General features: G+C 48.8%; 1 protein-coding gene across 4 annotated transcripts in view; it reads right to left on the bottom strand.

The window, feature by feature from the left end:
- The window catches only part of EXOC6B (exocyst complex component 6B), a 273,231-nt gene that overhangs the window by 118,726 nt on the left and 131,861 nt on the right, over positions 1–22,644 (bottom strand). The gene's annotated exons all lie outside the window — the stretch shown is intronic.

The raw sequence follows: 22,644 nt of genomic DNA, 5'->3' as shown, positions 1-22,644 counted from the left end.
GCACAAATTTTGCCTCGCTGGTCTGCCCAGCAGTTACACCACCTGGGACTGCTGTCCTCAGTGGTGCTAAAATTTAACCAAAAACACACATTATATGCATTTCTACTACCTCTGAGCTGTAGTTTTTGATGTAGCTGGATATTGGGGGGAATACGGACACCGAGCACAGCTGGTGCACAGGGAGAGCAATCCCCAGCCCACACAGGGCACATCCATCCCGATATCACTGGGGTCAAAACCCCAGTAAGGGACAACTCTGTACTGGGTACAGAGCAGAGCCTTTCTCCAGCAACCAGGTTAAGCACCAGCTTGAATTTACAAGCAATCTGACATTTTAAACTGAAAGCTTTTCAGAAAATCTGGGAACCAGCTTTTCCCATACCATGCTGCATGTCTTCCTGATTTTTTCAAAAGTTGGCCTTTCTTCTATTTTCCCCTAGAAAGGGAAGGGCCATGAGCCAGAAGTCAGCGATTTACAGATTAAACCCAGAATGAGGAGGATCGCTACAATTTCTAGCAAACTAAGCAGCAGCCTCCTTTGAGGACCTGCACACAAGGTGTGCTGACTTTAGATATTAATTAAATCTTGTTCTGCCTCACCTCTCAAAACCTACACAAGTGGGAGAAGAACCCTGGTCATCTCCATCCTGAGCACGGCAGCAACTCCTCTCTGGTAGCATCGCCGCGACTCTGGATTGAGGCTACTCGCTAATTTAGGGCAGCCCACTGCTGGTAAACTTGTGATGTGAACTCAAAACCAGAGTCCTTTTTTCCCTTTAACCCCTAATCCCTTAATGTCCAGCACCAGGAGCCCACAGAAGGTCGCCCTGAGCACCGCTGAGGGCCGCTCACGCCAGCCACCGTGAGTGACTTTACGCAACATCTCATGGCAGTCAGCAAGTAATTAACTCCTCGTTACTGAACACGCATAAGCTGCCATCTCCCCAAGCTACGCAAGACCTCCTGGACTTACTGGAAGCTCGGAAAGCAGTTCATCAGGAGCAGAAGGCCGGTCTGAAACCAATCAGCTATTTTAGCACCAGATTTTGAAGCTTTCTGCTAGGACTACGCCACAGCAATTCAGTTCAGCTGAAATCACTTTCCCTCTTCCCTCCGACTGAGCTTTCTAATGGCAGCGAGCAGAGTTCCTCCCTGCTCACCCCACCCTCGTCACACATTTCTTTCAGAAGGCCAACAAGTCAACCCTCATGGGGCTCTGCTTCCAGCGCGGCCCTGACGTCCTCCCCCAACACCACAGGGCCTCCCCCGGGGCCTGTTCACCTCGTGACAAAACTTCTCCCCGTGGCGTGACCAAATTCTCCTCATGGCGTGGACAAATTCTCCTCAGGCCGTCACCGGGTGGTGGGACAGGCAGAAGTCCCCAGGTGGGGTCATGTTATGTGTCCCCTCCGGCCCAGAGCTGAACCCACCGACCCCACTTTTCGGCTCCTCAGTCACCAAGGACACACCACAAAGCGATATTTTTTGAAAATGATTTATGTTCCTGTTTTACTGGTGGCTTGAGGAAAGCAAGGCATTTGAACCGATTTTATAGTCACATTCTCCAAACATTAAATGAATTTGGATTGCAGTTTAACACGAGAAGTTTTCCACAGACACTAGAAGCAAGAGTGATCTGAGCTGGGCTGGAGATATCGTATGAAGGATTCCCTACAAACCTGCCTCCCCCTTGTTGAGAAGGCCCTTCAGCCCCACAGGGTGCCTGGGAGGCTTTGGATGCCAGGTCCGCCTTGTTCCAACCCCACAAATGGCTATAGAGGAGAAGGAACAGCAAAGCCCTTTGAAAGCATTCCCAAAAAATGTAGGCCATATTCACACTTTAACAATTTCCCTAAAATTTATGGCCCCGAGACCTGCCAATTTGACCAAAGCCCTCTCCCGTCCAATGCACTGTTCCCTGCCTTTTCCTTCTTCAGCCTTTTCTGAATGGCCCAAGAATGAGGGACTCTCTCTTGAGAGCCTGTTCCAAAGAAGAACTTCTCCTCCCAAAAATCTCTCTTGACACTATTCACATTTTTCTTGTCCACTATTTCATCCTTTTCTCTTAAGCGCATTCCTCCATCATCCCCCTAGACCTTTTCATCGCTCATGTATTACATTTTCTCAAGAACGGGAAGTCTTTCTTCCCCTTGGTGGCAGTTTGAGCTAGACCACCCAGTTTCCCACATTTGACCTACTTAGGACAATACAACTTATCAGGTCTTCAGATAATATTATTCCTCTTCTATGCACTCTATTTTAATATCATTTTCCTCTGGGTAAAAAAAAAAAAAAAAAAAAAAAAAAAAAAAAAGCAGAAGAAAAAAAAAAGAACCAAACAAACAAAAAACCAAACAAACAGAAAGAAACCACACCAAAAAAATACCCAGAACAGACTACAAGACCCCATGTTTTATAGACTACTCATCTGGAAACACCACGGAGTAGTTACACTTTGATCCAATTCTCCTCTCACAGCCCCAGGCCTGGCGGTTTTTCCCACATTTAACCAATCCTGTCATTACCTCCAGTTTTCAAAGACAAGGCTTGGGACCTGCATGCTGTACGCAAGGTATCGGGAGAGGTGGCTGAGAGCATCACCAGGCTGCTCAGCCAGGCTCAGCCCCTGGTAGCAGCCACCAGAAGCGTGGGCAGGTCCACCACCATATGCCCAGGCAGGGAACTGCCGGAATAAAAGATTTATTCCCCAAATCTCCCGAGTGTTTCAGCATGGCACCGTACTTGAGCCCAACACTGCCTTCATCAGCCAATGCTTCGCTAAAAGCACCTGAACCAAGCTGAACCATGTGAGTCCATAAGCACAGATCTGTGCGTGTACATGTCAAATTCCTGCCTGCCATGTCCCCTCAATGGGAAACAACCCAACTTATTTTATTTCTTTTCCCTTTTCTCTTAAAAGTAGCTATTTTTTCTTGCTGCACCTGCAACATCTTTTTCTTCCGGAAGGAAAACCGTGAGGCACACGCAGATCTCACACAGCACGTGGCACACGGAGGGCTGCTTGCTGCAGGGAGCAGGTCCCAGCCCCAGCCTCTCTGACTCCCAAATTCACCAGGGAACTTCTACAGAAATGAGACACGGCTAATGTGGATCATTAGAGAGGCACTGCTCCTCCTGGGCTTCTTGTAAACTCAATCCAAACTCTAAGGAAATCATGCTGGGGAGCGGAGAAGGAGGTCCTTTTCTCATTTACTCATTTAGTTTTAATTACAACAGGTTTCCCCCACTTCTCATTCTCTCTATTTAAGCAAGCGGGAAGAGTCCAAAGCTACGCTTCCAAACTAGACTTTTGTTCTAATCACCGGTCCAGGAAAAACCCTCAATAATGCCTCATATTTTTAAAATTACCAGGCAAAATTTTCCTTCTCAAATTAGCTGCAGAGTTCACAGAGTTGGCAATGAGAGGCAGATAATTAAGATCGTAGATGAGCTCCAACATAAGGGAAAACAGAATATAATCACAAGAATGCAAAAACAACAGCTGAAAAAAAGACAAAAAGTTTCATAACACAGGAGCGGCAGAGAGCTGAAAGCAAATCTAGTTGTGAATTACATGGGAAAAGCATGCTTTAAGCTTTATTCTGCTATTGTCCTCAAAAAAATAATTAAAATGCCCAGTAAAATGGGACTTTTTTGATTCAGAACATGTAGATGTATTCTGGGTTAATAAACTTCTGCCAGCTTGGAAGCAGAAATCCACTCCACGTACTTAATGCAATGCAAATTTACCAGCTGTGTATAACTGCACAATACGTGCCGCCGATAACCCATCCCTCCCACAGGGACATCACTGGCTGTGCCCTGGCAACATTCCCCAAAAATTCCCCAAAAATGTCCTTACCAAGTAAGCAAGGTGATGTGTGATAACACACCAAATCTATACACCAAGCCGATTCCTGCCTTGACAAACCCAAGTTGTTTTAGTTCAGTGTATGGACATCAGGTAACTACATACACAAAACGAGCAGAAACAGCTCCCCACTCACTCAGGCCAGCCTTCAAATCCACCGAGGAGCATGAACCACGCCACTCTCAGCACTGTAGCTCTGGTTTAAGCACACAGGCCAGTGATGACTTTGGTTGTCTTTTTGGTGAGAATCTTAAACCCATGATCCACCTAGATTTAGTAATGTATTTGTACTTGCTACTGCATGACCTGGACTTCTCTTAGATTTATCTCTGGCCTTCACGGGCTGTTCATCCTCCTTTGACTTGAGTCCACAAAAATTCTCAGTCACGTGGCTTGGGAATTCTCCTGCTTTTAAAAGAGACTTCCACAGCATCTCACAAAAGCACAGTGAGCCAGAGATCAGCAGCTCTACTCCTCTCCAGGCACCTCAAGGGGTTGCACAAAGGTTTCCTGAGAAGCAGCTCAGTGTTTTACTTTGCTCCTTGTTCACAAGGAGAATTAAACGTGGAGCTCCCAAAATCCCAATCAGTGTATCCAAGACATCATCTTGAATGATGGATCAGCTCAATGGGTAAATACCTGGTTGGATGGCGGGGGCCTGAAGGTTGTGGTTAATGGGTCACGCTCTACATGGAGGCCTCTAACAAGTGGAGAACCACAATGGGGGTTCTGGGACCTGCCTTCCTTGACGTCTTGAATGACCCACAGGAGGCCATGGACATGGCCTCAACTGCTTTCTAGATGAAACCAGACTGGGGATAAAATCAATACGCTCGAGGGCAGGGGTCTCAAAAGGCTGGAGGAACAAGCCAACAAGAACATGATGAAATTCAACAAGGCAATGCCAAGTCACACACCTGGGAAAGGAAGATCCTTGAGCCTCTTGCAGCAACACAGCCCGAGCACAGCTGCTTTAAGAGCACTGCTGTGGGTAAGGTCCCTAAGTTTTGGGACACAGCAAACTGAACCTGAACCAGCAGTGTGTCCCTGCTGCAAAAGCAGCCAGAAACATGTGGAGATCTCATAGCTGCCTTCCGATATCTACAAGGAGGTCACCGAAAAGATGGAGCCAGGCTGGCTGTTCATGGTGGTGCACAGTAGGAGACACAGTGGGCACAAATGAAACAGAGACATATTTGACTGGTTTTAACAAAAACTTTTTTTTACAGCAAACCTTTTTTACCTCCCAGAGAGGTTTTGCAGTCCCCATCCCTGGAGATCTTCAAGACCAGACTGGATAAGGTCCTGAGAACCCTGGTCAGAACTCACAGGTGACTTGCTCCGAGCAGGAGATTGGGCTAGAGAGATTTTGAAGATTTTGGACTACGTGGAGATTTTGAAGTCTCCAGGTATTTTTACACATGGCTTATTTCCCAGCTTAGTCTCCAAACGTCCTGGTCACCAGCCATTCCTGATGTGTCACGTCCTCTGAGGAACAAGGGCCAGAACTGGGGCTAGAACTCCCATTTTGAGGATTATATTCACGATTTAGCCAACCCCAGTCTCATTTCAGCACATAACAGTATATTTTTTCCCCTCTGCGTCACTGAGCAAGGGCGCTGTGATTTGTCACCCCTCACCTGGCTGAAACGGCCCCTGTAGCTAGTGTTTCATTTTAATTTGTGTAAAGAGCCAAACAATGCCTGGCATCAGATCAATGCTGAAGGGACACTCGATCAAACCGGGATCTCACTGCTACTCCCCTCTTGTACCCCAGAGTTTCATGGGCACACACACGATCAGACCCACAGGTACAACCCCTGTCGCGATGGGTCAACAATTCACGACAGCCCTTTGGAGATGGCATACCTTGTCAAAAGCAGCACATAACTTCTAAAATCCTGCAAAGCAATCACCTTTTGCCTCCAAATTACCTAAAATAGGCAGTTTGTTTTAAGGAGAAACAATCGGTTGGCACTTGAACCCAGCAGAAGTTTGTAGGCTAGTTAGAAATAAGACACACAAAAAAAAAAAAAAAGATGAGCTTGGAAAAATCCATTTAACAAGCCAGGAGGATCTCTCAGAACAAGAGAACAGGAGTAGCCACTAATGAAACACAAAGAAGTCCGACTGCTAAGCAGATGCTTAACTCTAAAAACATAAACACTCCCGAGGAACTCTACAGAGACAGCCGGGTACGCACGCAGGTGCTCCAAAGCGAGCATGTAAGCGCCTCGCTGAATCAGGATCAAAAAGGAGGCCCTTGCTCAGCCCGATGGAACCGCCTGTTTACTGTAAACACCACCTCGGTGCCGAAAACAAAGCGATAAAGCTAACCAGAAAATCGCGTGGGGGGAAGAGAGGGCGAGCGCTGCATTGGAGGCGAGCCTCTCCCTGCGAGGCCCAGCGACCATCGGCCACGGCCCGGCCACCATTCCCTCATCCTGATGTCTCCTGGCTGGATCCATTTGCTGGCCAACATCTTGTTGTGCTGTGAGCTTCTTCTGATGAGCAAAAGGGCTGTGGGCATGCACATGGAGATGTTTCCTTCTGACCAGCCCAGCGCCGGCAGGATTTGGCCTCGGCCCTACCAGGCCCTGCCTCCATCTGCTACCCAGGATGGAGGAACATAACCCATTTCTTCTGTAAACGGGTAAAGCCCAGGCTTCAGTGTGTCAGGTGAATTAGCACAAAGCAAATTTGATGTTTTGGGGCTTGCCATGCCGATAGGAACAGACTGACTTTGTGGACTTTAATTCAAGTCCTTAAAAACTGAGACATAGCATGGTGAAGAAAGGCCAAGCAGCACGGCTGCAGGCCACACCGGAGGAGCAAAGCGCTCCTCGTGCCTCCGTCCTCAGCCAGGCAGCTGAAAGAAACTCTGAGAAACATCGAGAGCTGCACAAGCAGAAAGCCAACCCAGAAGGAGCTCCAGCACTCCCTTTCCTCTCTCCGGGGCGAAGATGCACTGGGATCCTTTCAAGTTTTGCAGCAAAGCGGAGGAGATTTCCCCAGTACAAGGGCTGGAAGCGGGGCCTGGCACGGCTCTCGGTGCTCCCCCAGCCCGGCCACGAGGCAGTTAACCATGCAGGCATCAGGGTGGGATCCCCCTTTTCCCCCTCTCTGCAAGGTGGACGTCTCTGTCTCAAAGGAGCTGGGCTCCTTCCTCGCAGGAAAGCAGGCCATTACCCCAGCGTATTGTTCCCCAGCCCTGCCGCTAGGAAGCGAGATCTATTTTTCCATTTTGAGGAGGGCAAAGCCTTTAATTTCACCCTTCTGGCTGCAGCTGGAGCTGCCTTTTAACTGCTCGGCCAGGGGAGTGAAGACAGGTTTATATGGAGGAAAATGCTGAAAAGGCCGCTTTAATATGCTCGCCTGTGAAAAGGGGAGAGCTTTTCATACCGCACGGTAATGAGGGTCAGCGGGATATTACACTTCGCCATATGGCTAATTTGCACAGCAGGTCAAACGCTCTGTTTGCTTTTTAAAGACAGCCCTGTAGATTAGGCTGCGCTAAAACAAAACAAAATAATAAAATAAAAATAAAATAAAAAATAAAGAAGCGTGAGCAGGAGATGCCCTCTAATGTTCAAGCCTGGGAACGGCTGGGCAGGAGGGCTGGATAAAAACGCATCACTAAAGCAGATTATGGGGACGAGGGGGCAGGGACGAGGCGTAGCGGTGCCTGGGGGATCCCCACGATGGCACAACCCCGTTATTGCCCCGTGGCCCTCATCAGAGGCCCCGCTCGTCCCTGTTTGTCTTGGCGCGTGCCCTGTGCTGTGGCCCAGGCGTGACCCGCCGAGGCGCTTCCGTCCCGGCCTCGCGCGGCTCCCAAAAAATCTGGTGGCTGAAGATTACGGAGCCGCTCGTTTGATGAGGGTAAACAGGCTGATTAACGAGCCTGGCTTTTGTAATCGCCCTTCCCCGGCCGCCCGCTGCCGAGTGTTAATTTATTAAATACCTTAACAAAGAGCCTTTATTAGCGGCCGGAGCTTGGCGGGCTCCTTTCAGAGCGCTGCTAGCTCCGTCTAATAAAGCTTTAATTGACTACTGCTTTTCCCAACCTCTGACCCGGGAGCACAGGCAGCCGGCTGCGCTGGCCAAAGGGGCAGCCCCGGAGGAGCTCCCGGGCCGAGGCCGCTCGTGGGGATGTGTTTGGGAGAGTCCAAGGGGAGGGAAACCGCAGCCGAGTGCTCCTGGGGCCGATTCAGCCCCCCTTCAGCCTCTGGGAGATGCTTCCCAACAGGAGGAACGTTTTGACGTGGTGATAAGGTTGAATTTTTACGGCCTGTGGGGTACAGAGGGGAGCAAAACGCTGGCTTCCCAGGTAAAGATCAGGGAATTGAGAAACGGAGGTGGAACCAGAGAACCAGAGCCCAGAGCCCATCAGCTCCCCAGCCAACGCTCCCAAATGTTGGTGCCATATGGTAGAGCAAAACCCAACACTTCCCCTGTTCCCCAAGAGACCTACATGAGGTAGGGGCCAGAAGGAGAAATCCAAAGTTTCAGCTAAATCTCAGCTTTGGTCACAATCATGGGTTCCCATTTTCCTGGGATGGAGAAACCATCACCGAGGCTACAGAAAACAACCAGGCAACATGATGGGAATTAAAAAGAATGATGGGAATTAAAAAGAATGATGGGAATTAAAAAGAATTAAAAACTTGCATTAAATTCTGAAAAGAAAAAACAAGAAAAGCACAGAGACACCCAAACTGTTCAGCTTCAGCGTGGTGGAGGGGGCAGGTAATCCCCATCCCTGCTTCGCTCAAAATCCCGGGCGAGCTGTTCCTGCTGCTAGCCCCACTCTCAAGATTTTAACCCAGGTCTCAAATATTTTGCCTCAAAGCTCAGAAGTTGGAATCAGGAGTGCTGCACAGCTCCCTAAGCTTTCACTGAAAATAAGTAGGTATTTCGAACCCTTCTAACTGCAGGGGAAAAAGGCATCAAAATGAGGATAAAGTGCACTTTAAGTGCTCAGTCCAGGAAAGAAATATTTTGTCAAATGCCCCAAGTTCTTTCACCTCCCTCGTGTTTACCTACACCGGCATAACTGGGAATATTCAGAAATTCCCGGGTTTAAAAGAGCAGTAGCCTCAGTTCTGCACAGCAGCTAGAAGTATTTCAAGCTCATTAATAAAATAAAATAAAATAAAATAAAATAAAATAAAATAAAATAAAATAAAATAAAATAAAATAAAATAGAGTAAAATAAAATAAAATAAATAAATAAATAAATAAAATTAAATTAAATTAAATTAAAGCACAGAAATCTTGATGTCTCCCAAAGCTTTGGCATCACCAGAGCCCGGAGCTCTCGTGCCTGAGAGCTGCCCGGAGCCGTGTCCTGCCTGCACGGGGCTCACACGGAGGCAGTTTTTCGGAGGGAACTACAAAAAAAAAAAAACCCTGAATTTAGCCAGCAGGAACTTCCCAGTTTCCAAAACCTGCACGTGCAAGTGCTGCGTGGTGGCAGAGCCCAGCACAGCCCCGGCCAAGCACCCTGCCCCTAACACTGGGGAAAAACCTGCTCCAAACTCCTGGGTGAGCACAGCCCAGCTTTTCCAGCGCCAGCTCTCAGCTTCCAGCGCAGGGATCACCTGAGCCAGAAGCGGCATCGTTTTTATTTAATAGCCCTGGATGGATTTTTTTTTTTCCATCAGTTTGCCCAAAAGATGTCAGTGCCCACATAAACTTGCAGTGCCCGTGGCTCCTTGTGTCAGAGCTTCATGGCAAATGGAGGTTACAGATCGGAACAGACCAAGTCTTTAAAAACTAAAGGAAAACGGCGATTACACTTCCACATTTTCTGTTCCAAAAAAAACCCACTTGCCTGACAGAGCTGGAAGAAGCGACTCGCCCAGGGCTGGGGTTGCCGAGCCTGGGGTGCTCTTATCTTCAAAGGCAGACGGGGCCGAGCACGCAGCAAACCTCCCCCTGAAACCGCAGGACAAAGGCACCAGCACGGCTCTATCTGCGCGGTGGATCTTTCTCTCCCCCCAATAAAGTTTATTTCTGCAGGCAGCGGAGCCTTTGCAGGGGTCTGCCAGGCTGCAAAGTGCAATTCTGGAAGGAAGTCCACCACCAAAAACCCCCCGTCTCTCCCCAAATGCAAACCCAGGTCCAACCCCTGATGAAAGGTTTAACATGGTACCCCAGAAACTTTGCTGCTCATCAAAATCCGGGGGGAAGAACTGGAAGGACTGAGGCTACACGCTCAGATTGAGTGCACCGAAGAAGAAAGGGAGAACAAAGCTCCCTATGCACAAAGGTTGCTCTCCTCCAAGGAACTCCGCTCCTGCCCCGTGCAGGCGACTGCAGCTGAGCCTCGAGGGGAGCTGAGGGCAGGTAGGAAGCTGCACCCAGCTCAGGGCAAGGATTTTCATGAAATTCGGGGATTTTCAGGGTGAAGCGAGTTCTCCTAATGTGACAGACAAGCGGCCACAGTAAATCTTCCAAGCCACGCAAGATGCAAATCCCACTTCCATCACATTTTAATAGGTTGAAATGTCAACCACAGACGTGTTTTCTTTTCCATTTAGTAGCAGTAGAAAAATAGAGCGTATTTGCTACTGCTCAGTCATCAGTTCAGAGCTGCCGGCTTCATTTAACGAGAGCTTGGCAGCGCGAGGCTTTCAGCTTCTGCTACACAAGTGTCATTTGTTTTGTCCTCCCGTTTCGCCAGGACTGGGGACCGCAGCTTTCCCTGAAACCACACCAAACAGAAGGCTGTTGCCCCAGCCCAACGTGCTATTGAACATCGCATCACCCCAGCTGAAGAGTTGCTTTGCATGCCCAAGCACTGAACACGTGGCCAAACTTTTCGAGCCGTATTTCTGTGTGCATCAAATCGATCCTCAATTATTAAGATATAAATACGTTCATCCAGAAAGAACGCGCAGAAAGACTCCAATACTTTAAAATATTTCCCCTGGGGGCCTTGCCTGATCTTAAAAATTGTAGTTTTTAATAGCTAGGAAGAAGGAGGGCTCCGAATTTGGAGTTGCTGTGCCTGACAAATGAAGTGAAGCGCCGAGCGCACTGAGCTGTAAAAGGCGAGAAGGACATTAAACTTTTCTGGGATGACAGCTCGAGCCTTCACAGTTCCTTGGAGTTAATACTGCTCAAAAGGAGCAGAAAGCAACATGCACAAATTAAGATTTGTTGGAGAGCCTAATCTTCGCCGGTGATTAATAGTCTAAAGTTTATCTCTGAGTGGTAGCAGCACAACAAAGGATCCAACGCACGTTCGTACCCAGAAGACCGGTGACGCTGATAAGCAGTCAAACAAAAACCATTTCTCCATATTTTTAATAGCTTTGATTGTGTTTTCGGATGACAAAATACATCACGTAACAGTGTACGTTTCTAAAAGCTATGCCAGTGCCCAGGACCATACACAAATAGAGACCTTTGGCCTTCCCAGCGGCTAATGGAATATTTCCTGTAAGCCTTCCAAGGACCGGCACGCAGGAGACCTTCTCTTAGCACAAAATGGCTTTTCTGTATGTCTGATTCCTGCTTTTCGACTTTCCAGTCATCTGCATGCCCCTCCCGAGCACACCCACCTGATCCACCTGCTCCGATCCACCGCGGATCTCCTCCCCAGTATGCCCACGGACACAAACTGGTCTGTGCTGGGTCATAAACCACCTCGAGGCACGGACGATGAGCTTCTGCTTGCTTGGTACGAGGCACACAAAGACACCACGAGGCACAGAAAGAGAAGTTTGCCTCCTGAGTTGTCCAACTTCGTTACCCAGGACTAGCCCCTCGCATCCCAAAAGCTGTCAGATTCCCAAGCAGACGGGTATTGACTTCAGGAAAGATCCTACAACTTCCTACAGGATCCTACAAAGATCCTACAAACTGCTAAACATCCCCATGGGAATTCACATAACCTCTCTGACAAAATCAGTCTTGTAGTACACATCTGTCCCCACTGCCTCTCAACCTTAGAAATTTTTAAATGTCCAAAATACGTAATTTTGACCTTTTTTGATTAAGTAGAGCCCCCTTTCCAGAGCCACTTGGCAGCCACACAGCACCGTCACTCAGCGAGGAAGCAGAGGAGCCCAAGACCCAGCAGGTCTTTCACCAGGTCAGACTTGCCCCAGGACACATGCATCCTCTGCTTTAACCAGCCCTGCCTGTGAAACCTCAATGACAGGCGAGTATTTTGTAGGGGAAAACCATAAAAGAATAAATAACAAAGCTACACGGGGCTAAGGTACCCCAGCTAACACCAAGGAGCTTCTCCCAGACAAATATTAGCACCCACCAAATCAATCTTTATTCTGCAGTGCAGGAGGCAAGGCAGACACGGAAAGAATCATCCCAAATATTTCTGAAGGCCCCCAGTGAGCTCGTATTTTAATACCTGCAGTGGAAACCATGTCCATTTTGCACTGAGTGTTTTTTTTTCATGCTATCCCTCCTCCCGAGAAGCCAACACCTTTGGCCTGCAGCACCCAGCCCTCCGCGTGCCGCCAGGCTCCGAGCTGGAGGAAGGCAAGGGCCCAGCCCCGCGCCGGGTAACGCTCTGAAGAAATCGCCGAGCGCTCAAACAATGGGATATTTGTCAAAGTACAGCCTGATCACCAGCAATCATCTGTTTTTCATAACTACATTTGACCTAAACTGAATTGACTGAACAAGTAGCCTGTGTTTTTCATTCTGGAAAATGCGGCGTCGCGGCTCCCTCTCTCCCTCTCCCCCCCCCCTCTCCTTTTTTAAGTCATACTTTTCAAAAGTTACAAAGCGATGATGTAGGCAGATATTTCCTCATTATACACAGCGGCGGCTAAACATTTTCAGGTTGCATTTTTGGCCATCTCCTCCTGTTCCAGGTGACCTGCAAGGTTAAGCGCAGGGGGACGTGCCTTATTTTTTTTTTCAGATGCTCGCTTTCCATCCAGCCCCTCTGCACAGAACAGCACAGCCCCGAGCTTCCAGGGCAAAAAGGAGCCGAGAGCATTCCTTAACCACACGCTCCTCTTTCATAACGTCCTTAAAATTCATTAAAACTTTATAATGAATGAGCTGCCACAAAAAAAAACACCACATTCAGGACAAGCCCACGGAGTCTTCCATGCAAGGCCACGGCACACGAAACCTCTGGGAGGCAAATAGAAGAAAGCTCACCCTGGTCTCGAGGAAGGAAGGAAATTGGTCACAAGCTTTGCAAGGAAGGATGCATCCCCACAACTAATCAACTCTTGTCAGTGCTCCCATCAATTAGAAAATAAATAAATCAATCACGAGCGGCACAGAAGGAGCCCTTAAGAAAAAAACTGAAGTGCAGGTCCAGGGGGAGGTGAAGGAGCCAAGGGAAGGGCAAGGTAGAGGAGGAGGAGGCAAAAGCTAACGAGAAGCTTGCAATCTGCAACAAGCCTCAGCCATCCTTTCCTTGCCTGCTCACCAGTTTTAAGCTACGTGCCTCCTGCCAGAGGTGAGCACCACCGACAGCCCGGGTTTTGCACTGATTGCAGGGACTAGCAAGGAAGAAAAGTCACTAAATAATTAGGGAGTCACCCAACTCAGGCACAAACTCGGGAAGGAGCAAAACCTCCCCCGTCGTGCACGTCGTACCCAGGTGGAAGGACGCTGCTCGTTGCCAGGAGCCTTCCACAAAGCGTTGGGGTTGGGAAATTAAATCTGCCTTTTTGTTCTTCCAGCTGGGGAATGGTCGAGGAGGACAGAAAAACACGAACAGGGGAAAGCCTAACGCAGGGCATCCCGGTCCAAGTGCCAGCAAGTGGGGAGCAGGTTCCCTATTTCGTACATCTGGGATGGGAAGGACATCGTGTGCCAGCAGCTGCCTCCAGCTCTCCCCATCTGATGCCTAGCTGCAATTTTTTAAGGTACCAACCTGCACAGACCGAATTCGGGCAGGCACGGGGGATGCCGTGCTCCCAGCCAGCAGCGAACCAGCACGACCTCTGTTTTCACCAGCTCCCGGCTCTGCCCACCTAAAGCCACGCGGATTAATTCATAAAAGGTGTGCAGAAAATGGCTCGGTTGGACAGCCCCCGTTTTCCCGTGCACCCCTTTAGTTGTGGGGTCTACAGGCAGCAAGGGGATGAGGCTTCCTGCCCAGCAGCAGCTGTAGGAAAGCCGCTCTGTGGCATGCCTATGTTATTGCTGCAATAAAAAGCTCGGTATTTAGCTCTGCACGTACCCTTTGGTTAAGATTTGAAGCAATTCCTACAGGGAACAGGCCCAGCTTTTCAGGCTGCATTACTCCTAACAGTGTTCACCCTGTAGGATCCCAAAGCCATGCGACAACCACTTTTGCTGGGGCACAAAGGCTTCAGACAAGCAGGAGGTTGGAAGTCAGAGAAGATTTAAAGGCTACAGACAAATCCCTGCTCTCCTAACAGCTATTGGAGGTTGCTCAGTGGCAAATTCAGTCTCAAAGGAGAAAATCTAGAAGATCCTAAAGTCTCCCAGAGCTCCAGGTAGCGGCTTCAGGCACTAAAAGAGCTGAGCCACCTTCCTCAGCAGCCAAACCTCTCCTTCCAAGGGACTCAGGGAGCACAGAGCCAGGTCAAAGCTCTCTGAGGGCAGCGCTCACCTTCCTACACCCTGCTCACATCCCTGCCTTTGTGCACCAAATCAGGGCTTTCCCATCACTGCTCGGCCAAAGCTGCAGGTTGATTTTGGGGCTGAAGCACCTTCTGCCTTCGGATTGTGGACTGCATGCTTCTCATCTCCCCGTGCTTCTCATCTCCCCGTGCTTCTCATCTCCCCGGGGCTCGGCCACGGCCGCCCTGCAGCGAGCGGCTCCTGGAAGGCGACGGCAGCGTTTGTTCATCGCAGGGGCCCGGCCTCGTTTCCACATTTTCCTGAACAAAGGACTGAAACAGTGGGCACATGCGTCACCAGCCCGGCCTGAACACTGCTCGCCCTTTCCTGCGCAAATATTTGTAAACAGGTTGAGAATTCACGTCCAGCCAGCTCGAGACCCTTCGTAAGAAGAAAAAAAAAAGGGGGTTTATTGAAAACAGGATGGCAATCATTTCCCAGAGACGCTGCATATAGGCCTTTAAGATGAGAAACAACATACAGAGCAGGAAAACAGCAACCCGCAGCTGTGCGCCGAGCCGGGCTGCGAGATGCATAAAGCGTGGTGGTGGCTTACTATTTTACAGCCCCCTTCCCCCACAAACGCTCAGCCTGCTTAAAAAAGTATATATGTGAAGTTTCTGGTCAACACATGATAATTCCCCCGGGGTTCATTTATGGAGGAAACACACAGCTCCCCTAACGTGAGCAGCTCAGCAGTCCTCATGCAGGACCTTCCCAGTGCCTCAAATACTGGGGACAGGAACATTTTCCCAACATTGCTCCAACGCTGGAGGGAAACAGCATCGGATTCCCCAGGGTCACATTTGGGTCTGGTGCTATGTCGCAACATCTTTCACGTGTCACTACGAGCTGGCACTGCTAGGAGACAAAACACCATTATTTTTCCTTTGTTTGGAGGGCGTGTGCGCGTTTTCTTCCCTTCGGAAGCAAAAATAAGTCCCAAATATTTACTGTCAGTATCAGCCCGTTGGAGAGGTGTCCAGCTGCAAGGAAAGGGTAAAAGGGTGTTGTAAAAGAGCAGCTGGAGGGCTACAGGCACACAACACATCGGGGCAAGGCCAGCAGTGGCCACCGAGATATTTACAGGAGCTGGAGCACAACCACACAGGAGAAAAAGGTCAAAGAAATTGGGTTTGTGCAGTTTAGAAAGGAGAAGGGTGAGGGAGCACCACATGCAGGGTGTCAGGGTGCATGCAGCCAGATTCCTCTTGGAAAGGCACAGCAAAAGGAAAGGCAACGGGGAAAATGCAGAAAAATTAAAATTCATTTCAATAACGGGGAAAAATCACAGTCAGGGAGGTCAGACACCAGAACAGGGACCCGGAGGGGCTGGGGAGCCTCCATCCCTGGAGGTCCCCAAAGCTCAGCGGGACGTGGCTCTGAGATACCCCACGTAGCTTCAGGCTTAGCCCCGAGCAGAGTGTGGGACCAAAGGCCTCCAGGAGGCTCTCCCAGTCTAAATTATGAGGCTATTACGAGGCTGGAGGCTGAGATTTAATGGAAATGCTTGTTAGAGATTTCTCTTTGTGTTAAATTGAGGGACGTTCTTTGCAAATTAGCACACTTCCATCATCTATCACTTGTTATTTTTGAGATACCGCCGCTTCTTGACTCCACCACGAAGCTCTCCGAGGTAGCTGGGGCTTGTTCCAAATGCTCCTGGGACCCTGCTGAGTCCCAACACCAGGAAATGGAGCAAATCTTCAGCGAGAGCCTTCCCTCACGTAATACAGACAGCGGTGTTGGAGTTCAGGATCCTCCAGCTGGCCTGAATTCTGCACCGCTAAGACGAGCGCCGCACAACAAAATCAGTCCTGAGCTCAGAACTTCCTACAATAAAAGGCACATCTTGAAACAACATGAAAAAAAATAGCCTGTCCCTAACAACTGGGAAAGGTAAACGTCGAAAGGAAGGCTGAAACGATGATCTGAGGAAGCACAGCGCACTCAGCTCGACTTTGGTCCTTGGGAGAAGAATGAGACAAGTCCTCCTGGACCCCACTGCCAGGGACACGAAGGAGAAGGTGGCTGGGGATTACAACACGGGTTTCATCAAAGGAGCTATGATGGCAATGACTGAATCCTGCAAGAGCATGATGGCATTTATGGACAAGGGGAAAGCTGTAGCTATCACTTCCTTTGACTTCAGCGGGACTTTTGACGTGGTCTTCCACAAGATTCTCGTGTCCAGGTTTGGATGTGTCGGTCTCGATGAGCAATTGGCTGCGTGTTCGGGTTCAGAGGGTCGTGATTAGAGACGTACCTCATGTGGGAGCTGGTAACAAGCAGAGAACCAGGGCAGGGCAGCATCTTTACCAGCGACATGGAGGAGAAAACAGAGCACATCCACGACCACTTGCGCCAATAACACCAACCTGGGGGGCAGAAGTCAACGCAACCAAGAGCAGGGCCACCATCTGCAGGAGCCTGGTGGAAATACCTAAAGACCAATGCCACGTCCCACACCTGGGCAGGCAGAAGCTCTCGCAGCAGCTCAGAGGAGGGACGGGCTGCCTGGGGAGCAGCGCTGTGGATGAGGACCAAGAGCCTTGGCAGGAGGAGCTGAACGCGGGCCAGCCGCCTGCCCTGGCAGCAGAGGCAGCCAACAGCCTCCCGGGCTGTATTAACAGGAGCCCGGCCAGGAGATTGAGGAAAATGATTATCCCCCTCTACGCAGCACTTGTTCAGAGCCTATCTGCACACCGCATCCAGGTTTGGGCCTCCCAAATTCAGGAAAGCCACGGATGAACTGGGGTGACTTCAGTGGAGGCCACCAAGACGGTTGGGGCCGGAGCACTTGCCCCACTTGGGGAGGAACTGGAGGAGTGACTGCCTCGGGGGGACCCAACAGCTGCCCTATTACCTACAAGGAGGTCGTGGACTTGAATAAGATCCCCACAAAGATCTGGCAGTCTTGGTCCTTGCAGGTTTTCAAGATAAATCCCCGAGCAGCCTGGCCTGACCTCCGAGGTGCCCACACCGAGCAGGAGGTTGGAGCAGAGACCCCGAGCTCCCACCCATCCCTCCTCAATTCAACAAAATATCGAGCACATCACATATTCACCATGCTCAGGACTAACAGAGCCAACCCCTCCGAGGCTTCTGAGGCTGGACTGGGATGGGGTGAACCCGAATGAAATCAGTTTGAAACGTAAAATACCAGAACGTTGTCAGCAAAGCCCTGCAAAGCCCTGGGAAAGCACGGCTGCTGTAACCTCAGGTGACAAGAAGTCTGCATCCGGGCTATTGTAGTAAACGGAGCATTTTATTTTTTTTCCTCCCCCTAACATGTCTGTTTTCCTAGCTGAATATTTTAAGAATCAAGGCTGCCTGTGATCATATCTAGGCAGCTTAGAATGAACACTGATTTCTTTGCTGCTTCTTTGATCGAAGCCAAGTGGTTTTCTCATGGGTAATAAGGTCACGGGGTTAAAAGAGCAATATGACAATTACAAAAGTTAAATCTATTGCCACTACAGACAGACACACTACCCGGGGTCCATTAGCACGTAGTACAGAATGGTTATCACAGGTCACTGACACCAGTTCACTCTAATGGCTTTTCCTGTGTCCTTATCAATGCGGTGCACAAAGTGTCTCACCCTCAGCCTTTCCCTATGATCTCAGTGCTGTGTTTATAGCTATCTAACTCCACCAGGCACCAGTGGGTCAGCCAAGTCAGCAGACAGTGAGATATGCCAGGACAGAGCGATGGGACAATCTGCAAAGTGTCTGAGATGAACAAGGAGTTACCAGAGATTTCGAGAAGGAAATTTTTTCCACTCCCACCCCCCCCCCCATCCTTACAAAAGAAAAGTTTAAACTGTTTAAGTTCCCAAGGACACAGAAGGAAAAACTTTACAACCCCGATCTCCAAAATAGAAGTAAGCCACAGCCTTTCCACGGTAGGGTTCGTGTTTCAGTATCAAATAAAAGCAACAACTCGCCTTACAAAGAGAAAAAAGAGCTGCATTCATGTGCGAGAGAGGGCTGGGTCGTTCTTATTATTGAAGTTGTGGTTCCTCTAAGAGACTTTCTCTCCCCTTGAAAGAACAACCTCAATTGTTCGGCAGGGCTAACAAAGAGCAAACATCTCGGTGCGCACGCCGCAGCCCCCCCCCGGCCAGGGTGGGCTTCGGGGCCCCGACCGCAAGCGCTCAGATCGGGGGCAAGCAGAGGAGCAACCAGCCCGGGATTTATGAGACCACAAAGTCAGCAAGGGGAGGGCTAGCACGCTTCTCAGAGGAATAAAAAACGCCATCCAAGAGCACGGGGCTGGAAGGAGAGCGACGATACGCTGCATTTATGGCATCTCCCCCTTCAGGTGCGCCGCCGGACGGCGCGGCGTTTCCCCCGGTCAGCCCAACGAGTCCCCTGGAAATGAGGGCTCCTTGGGGCTTACCAACCCCAGCACAGATTCTTCAGTCAAAATGCAGCGATCAATTTTAGTGATCAGCAAAAGAAAGCCCTGGCTTCTCCTCCCAAGGCCGTGCTGGCTCCGCAGAGCTAAGAGAAATACCAAGATATTAAAAAAAAACTCACGTTCATCACCAAAACAGGCAAGCCAAAACTTACCAAGTGCACACAGCCTAAGCACAACGTCTGTGTTTTAATGCGGGCAGCTCACAGACTTTATACATTGATTATTTTTAATAGAGGTTTGGTTTGTTTTTCACTTGTTTCGCATTTTTCTTACCTCTCTTAATGTATTTCTCTGCATCAAAGCAGCTTTAGGGTCAGGGAGGCTTTGGGTAGAAGCAATATAGCTGATAAAAACGTCAGTGGCAAGATATGACAAATTTATAGTAAATACCTGTCAACTGCTATTTATCTAAATTATCCAGCTCTGGGATTCTCCAGAAATACTTCATTGGCTAGGAGGCAGCTACATTTTTAAGTCGGTATTTACAGCAGAATCTGCTCTTTTTTTGCTGTTGGTGGTGGGGTTTTTCTTGGACACTTGTTCTTTACCCTAAAATGACCCCTTTGTAGCTCGGATCAAAGAGCTGGGAGTGTCAATACCAGTGTCTTCACGAACATGTTAAGAACCTCAAAGTAATTGGTAACCAATTAGCATAAAGCTTTAAAAAAAAAAAAACAAAAAAACAAAAAACAACACACACCACCTAGCTAAGACAAACCCTGAGCACCAACAGCACTGGCTGAAGCAGGAGCTTAAGGGACTTAAATCACTGTCATCTGCTTCAGAAACCACTGCTTGGGAGCGCCCTGTGTGCAAACCATTCCACCTTTTTTTTTAAAAAAAAAACTTTTTTTATTTGTTTGTTTGTTTGTTTTTAATTCCTTTCTGCTCTTCGTTCACTGTTCGCTTTCTGACTTGCTGCAGCTTACGGGAAACATGAAACAAAAACTGCTTTTCATTTTATGTTGTGTAAAGCAAAGCAATTCCATGTCTTGGCCTTGAAATACAAGGCTCCCAACAGCTGTTCAGATGCTCCGGCAGATAAACCAGCTGGCCCAAACCTCACCTTTGCTAATTTATTTTGGAGATCGATCAAAGCAACTTGAGCATTACATAGACTTTGGTCAAAGACAACATAAAAGATAAAAATGTCAATGGGAAAATCGCTCCACTGAAATATTCTTGTTTCTTCTTTATATAATAATATCACCATTCTCAACAAACTTCTCCATTAACTCAAAGAAAAGGTGTACCTGATACCAACAGCCCAGCAGCCTAACCACACTCGAGATGCATGCCCTTAAATAGCACATGGCTGTTGAACAGAAACTAGGCGGGTTTCGGCGTTTAGGACACCCTAAAACCAGACCCCAACTTTGGCCAAGTGACCAAGGAGCCCAGGAGAGGCACCGGGGAGCTGCCTCCCCCTCTTACTCCTTCACACGATGCTCCTGGCTTCTGGACAATCCCTGTAGCCTTGGATCCAGCTTTTTTCCCTCCTGGGAAAGGGGTAGGATATGTTTTTCTACTGTATTTTCACCAGGATGCCCACTGAAACGCCAATGTCTACAGATTTATGCCAACTTGAAACCATATTGGTCACCCGAAAAGCCTTTTTTCATGCAATTCAGAGCATGTTTGTCCCATGTAGAAACCACCACCAGGGTAAGGACCTGTCATTAGGGGACATAAACCCAACTGGCTTACACCAAAGTCACAAGGGGAACTCGCAGCTATTCCCCACGGCGGCCTTGTTTGCTTATCCCGACCTACAACTGCAAGGCCGGCGCGCACGCAGCCACACTTGGGATGTTTGCGACGTTTTGTTCCATCCCCGCAAAGATTCCAAGCCTCACCTACGCCCATTTGTTCCTCAAGACACCGCCAGCCGGGCCATTTCCCACACGAAAAGGAATCGCCGATGAATAGTCCCATAAAGCATCCCATCGGGGCCTGTCCTCCCGCTGCCGCGGCCGCGCCAAGGCCCGGCTCTCAATTAACCACCGCCTGACCCTTGTTCACTTTCTTTCCCCCTCCTCTGCCCTTCCTGAGAAAGTTCAGCGCTTCCTGGAAAAGTCTCCTTGCCTGTTTGATATTGTACTTCGCCTTGGTTGCTGAAGGAAGGATTTACAGGTGCCTGGCCCCGTCTGTAAGACCATGACCGAAGGCTGACCTCGTGTTACAATATGTGAACTTCTGCCCTGCTGATAAGGCTGGCAGATATGAGTAGGATTTTTCAAATAATCCTTTGGGAATTTATAAGCAGCACAGCCATAAAACCGAGGTGACTGGAAGGTCGATTTCACTAAAAATAATAAATATCTCAATGTTTATTCAACGTGGGCCTTTTTAACTGCAGGCCAAGCATTTAGATAACGCTATTGTAAATGACAAATATTAGGATTTTTTGGTAACTATTACATTATGATCCTTCCGCCTGACACTGATGTGGCCGTTTCCCTCGACGTTTGCTGGATCTTTGACATTGTTCAACTCCGGTTGGGCCTAGAAAGCCAGCGCGGGATTCAATCACGGGTCAGAAAGAGGGCAGAGCTCTTTTCAGGAGCCTTTCCTAGGGTTAGTTGCCTTCGTCTCTTGCTCCTGTCTTCCCAACACACCTTCAGAGCTCTGCTTTTTTTTATTTTTTTCCTCATTAGTGGGGCTTTTGACTGAAAAAGGAGAGAGAGTAGGAGCAGAAGGATTGAGTGATCTCAGCACAGGACAGGGGATGGGGACCCCCCGGCATGAAACCCTCTCCTGCAAAGCACTGGCCATGAAGCCTGGTTTCTGGAAGCAGCTCGTCCCTAAAACACCTGGGAGGACTACACAGCCAACTGCTATCCAAGGCAGAAAAGCAAAGCAACAGAACAACAAAACCCAGTGCTCCTCCAAGCCCCGAGCCCAAAAAACTGCAGAAAAAAGACAATTTCCACCGCACAAAACAACTGCTGTACCCATCAGCGAGAACTCCTCATCCTTCCCATAAGAGCTCTATGCATAAATAGGCAGCCATATAACCCTGCAGTAAAAAAACTGCACGTAAGCTACACAAATAGGATTTCTGAGCCTGTTTTCGTTAGACATATTCTTCACTGAAGTTTCTCCAAATAAAGTGACACTTTGAAATCCACAAAGCATTTCAGCCCAGTTGTAATCTTCAATTAGCACACTCCCTGAACCGGGCTTCCAGCGCCGTTTCTGAGCAGGAGGTTTTGTCCAAGATAAACAGAGTAACACATTTTGGGGAGGTTAACTTTTTCATTCCACCAAAAGATCACGGCAACGTAGCCAAATGACATAATTATTAACAGATGAGGGCACAAAAAGATTTTATAGAAATGTTTTTTATGACAATTCTTTTCCTTTTGCAAATTCATTCGTATGTATTGCTGGAGAGCCCGGCTTTAGAAGTGCCTTAAAAAACAATTCTCTCTCAAGCCTGGCTCCGCTGTGGAAAGGGAGGAAAGCTGCTAACAGAGTACTCCTTTCATGTACTGCCTGGGCTTCAGATTGCTCAACCGCAGGAGCGGAGCGCTCTGAAAGCTTGCTCTCTGCAGCAGACGTCATTGCCTGCGTTGGGGAGCAGACGCGGAGAGCACAGGTTCCCTCGGTTGGTAGACTTGTAGGCTGCAAGACTCGTAAGCTGAGGGCATCTTAGAAATTAAAAGTTGAAGTGTAAGCTACAAAAGGCCATCTGGTCTGCCCTTGTTTCGAGCAAATAAACAGAAATGTGAAAATGTATTTGTAATTCCTGGGA

The sequence above is a fragment of the Netta rufina genome, assembly GCF_964035555.1.
Source record: "Netta rufina genome assembly, chromosome: 4".
Taxonomy (NCBI): domain Eukaryota; kingdom Metazoa; phylum Chordata; class Aves; order Anseriformes; family Anatidae; genus Netta; species Netta rufina.
This window is presented reverse-complemented; position numbering and strand designations above follow the sequence as displayed.